The sequence below is a fragment of the Hipposideros armiger genome, unplaced genomic scaffold, assembly GCF_001890085.2.
Source record: "Hipposideros armiger isolate ML-2016 unplaced genomic scaffold, ASM189008v1 scaffold_458, whole genome shotgun sequence".
In the NCBI taxonomy this organism is placed as follows: domain Eukaryota; kingdom Metazoa; phylum Chordata; class Mammalia; order Chiroptera; family Hipposideridae; genus Hipposideros; species Hipposideros armiger.
This window is the reverse complement of record NW_017731808.1, coordinates 1,517,643-1,521,116: the sequence shown is the minus strand read 5'-3', so window position 1 is coordinate 1,521,116 and position 3,474 is coordinate 1,517,643. Positions and strand designations below refer to the sequence as shown.

Here is a 3,474-nt window from a genome sequence, read left to right as displayed (position 1 = left end):
TCACCACAGTGGACGGTGTTCTCAGTGTGGACAAAGCTGCCTGGCCCTCTCGGGGGCCAGGGACCCGTCTCTCTCCATGAGATCCCGGCAGACACACTCAGGCCACATCTGCATGGGGACCTGCTGATTCAGAACAAAGGGCAGCAACATCTTCCCTGGGGCGTCGGCAGGTTTTGTCCTTCGCTGTGGGCCTGCCCTATGTGTCCCTCAAACCGTAGGTGTGACGTGACTGTCCCCTTAGACCGAGCCGCACGCAGCTCCTGGGGTCATCGGGTTCAGTGTTCTCAGGCCAATCGTTTTGACCAACGATTAAGATGTATGTTGAAACCTTTTCTTTCTAGAACAATTTTCCTGTCATGGGAATATTAGGTTGAACCCTAATGTTTTTAAATAGGAATATTTTGGGGAGGGGCCCTTTCTGCTCAGGACCCCATGGAGGCCAGAGGCTCGAGGTGCAGGAGACGGAGAAGCGGCCTGGCGGCGTGGGAGACCCCCAGGGCCGTCCTCCCTGCTGGCGGCCACAGCACGCCTCCCGGCTGCTGCTCTGGGGCAAGGCCTGTGGATGGCCTTCTCCTTGGGCTTCTTATCGCTTCGTCGGTCCATTTAGATAATGACACTTCCTGCCGGTTAATTGCAGCTGAAAAGAAGTCAGCTCCCCACACATCTGGCCAGAGGGTGCAGAAGACTTCCTATTTGGGGAATAAAAATGAATGCGGCCTGGGATTGGTCAGGAAGTGGAAAGCCCCGGCTTCCGGCGTAGCTGGAGAGAGAGGGTAAACAGGGGCCGTGGCCCCTCAATGCCGCCGAGTGCGCACGTAAGAGCGTGGCCCCCCTGGGGAGAAGGGGTCACCCAGGGCCCGTCCCAGGCACGCCGGCCCCTCCTTCGCCCCCCAGCACTGACTTCCTGGCCCCGAAGAACATGCTGGACAATGGGGGGACCTGGGCCAGTGCTGTCCCAGGAGGCTAGTTGGGAAGCTTGGCCCTGGCAAAGGGACCCCCACCACCACCCAGGTGTGTCCAGGCAGTCTCGGCTCTGCAAGTCTGCTGGACACTCGGACACTCCCTGCTGTGGCCTTGGCCACGGCCTCCTGTGTGACGCTTCGCTTCCCAGCCTCTCAGAGGCACATGGGGTGCTGGGCCTGTGAGCTCCCAGACCCCTCACTGAGCGCAGCTCTCAGGAAGGCCTGACCCCGGAGGCTGTGGGCCCCAGACCCCAGTGCGTTGCCAGTGTGTGCTCTGGTGGGAGCCCAGCGCGGGGCCAGGGAGAAGCCGGCCTCTCCGTCCCTGTCGCTGCCTCCAGCGGCCTCTCCTGTCGCGGTCGCTTCTCTCTGCAGCTGGAGCTTTGGCAGCGTGACCCTGGGCCTTGGGCCCCGGTAACCCCCTCCCCTCTGTCTCTCCAGCCTGGGGTAGAAGCAGCCTGTGGCCAGCACCACAACAGGGTCCCGGGTGCTCCGTGTCCTGTGCGTGCTGATGGCTTCCACTGCAAGTCCCCGGATGCCGCCTGGAGGCTCTGTCTGGCCACAGGTGCCGGACATGCTGGGAGGTTGACGGGAGCCCCTTGTCAATGAGGACGCAGTTGGAGATGCGTGGCCAGCGTCCCCGCGCCCCGGTGGGCCGCCCTGAGGTGCGTCGCCGTGTCCCCAAGGCCCCCGGTGCTGTATTGGCTCCTGCCTGCCCTCACCCCTTCCTGGTGTGTCGGGGGTCACCACCCACATAAACTGTTCCGGAATCCTGTCTCGGCTTCTGCTGTGGGGGACCGACCCACGCAATCCTGCTTTTGCCTCACCGTCCCCTGCCTGGCCTCTCAGCGGTCCCTCAACCCCAAAGCATCATTGGGCCCCAAAGCATTACTGCTCAGGGCAGAGGGTGGCCTGCCTTTGGCCACGCCTCCAGTTGCTCTCTGATTGTGGGGTTGCAGGCAGGGGCCAGGAAGGCAGAGCTGGAAAGCGGGGGAACATTGGGAGACTCGAGCATGTCGGCCCCAGTGCATTGACTGTTCCGAGTGTTAGGGACTTTGACCAGCGTCCTAGGAGCCGGTGCAGCCCTCAGGCCTGGGACAATGGGGCCTGCTGTTGCATAAAGCTCTCCTTACATAATCAGCATGAAGCTACACGAAAGCCGGGCAAGTCCAAACAACTGCAGACGGGCGGGGGAGGCTGCCGGACAAACACCGGGAGGGGGGTGAGTAACCGGTCGGAAAGCCCCGGACTCCGGCAGGAAAGGGACTCTGGGTGGGGTGGCCCTGGGAGAGAAAGTGGTGGGACAGACAGGCGCAAAGGCCGCCGCCGGCTCCCAGGGCCAGGCTGGGCACCGCACCGTTGGCCTGTGGGTTCCAAGCCTCTGTGCGCGACGCCCCCCGCCCCCCGCCCCCCACGCAGCCCTGCTCCTGCCCTTCCGGCCCCGCTGGTCTTCCTCACGCTAAGCACGCCACGCGGCACCCTCACTGTTTTCCCCCTTGGATGGAAATACCCCTTTTTAAAAACATGCCCAGGTCCTGCCAATCTGTGCAACAGGAGCTATTGAAGCCTGTGCTTTTGTGATTTTCTTTTTCAATCAGTCTTTGCTTGTAAAAATGACTGCTGTTCACACCCTTTGACTTAACGTTTGCTCTGAATGCTATGACAGCCTTCATGTATGTGTTCACACACGCAGTTGTGCCATTGTTTCTCCCGCCGATTGTAGCAGCGTGACCTGAAGCTCCTGGTTTCCGGGCCCCCTCCACGCCGCACGGAGTTACTGCAGGCCCACAGCAAGCACACAGGAAAGCCACGCAGACGGGATCGCGTGTCAACTGACCTCTAGCTGCCTGAGCTCAGGGACTGGAAGAAGTCTGCTCATTTCTGAATGAACCTTCAGTGTCACGCTGTCGCGATTGGCCATCCCCAGCCGAAGAACCAAACGGATGTGAATTCCTTGCTCTCCGCGCTCTCTTCCCTGGGCTCAGGGACCGAGCAGACTTAGGCAGCACAGGGTTGGTTCCCCGTCCCTCCGCATCTGTGTGCGTCCGTGTGGGCCAGGACGTGTCACACGGAGATTCCAGCTGCGGCTCCTTCTGTCCCGGCCACAGTCCTGAGTGTGACAGTCACACCGGTGTCACTGTCACAGGGCTGTGGCCAGGCAGGAATATGCAGAGATTTTGCCTTGAATTCTGGTCTGGCCCTTGATTCTCTTTACGTGACTTTTCTCTCCTGTAAATTTGTAAACATTGTATCTGGATTTTAGGATTCTTGTGAATAAAAATAAAGTATGTTAGTGACTGGCATATATCGTAGGCACTAGATGAATGACAGGTATTTTTGTCACGCTCATCAGATCAGTATCCTTAACCACCTCCTTGACCCTGCAGGCCTGGTACCTGCCTCGCGTGTGCGCCCGCACCCCCCTCACACCTGGATTCAGGGCCTGCTGGGTCACCCAGGACGATTTCAACAAGATCCTAACTCAGTCACATCTGCAGAGACCCTGCTTCCAAGG

The 3,474-nt window shown here is 60.0% G+C and overlaps 1 long non-coding RNA gene across 1 annotated transcript; it reads left to right on the top strand.

Annotated features, from left to right (window-relative positions):
• Window positions 1-1,040: 1,040 nt before the first annotated feature.
• LOC109395187 (uncharacterized) lies at window positions 1,041-3,254 on the top strand. The gene is made up of 3 exons (XR_002126581.1): window positions 1,041-1,624; window positions 2,101-2,181; window positions 2,683-3,254. It is a non-coding gene; the product is annotated as an uncharacterized LOC109395187 (long non-coding RNA).
• The last annotated feature ends 220 nt before the right edge of the window (window positions 3,255-3,474 follow it).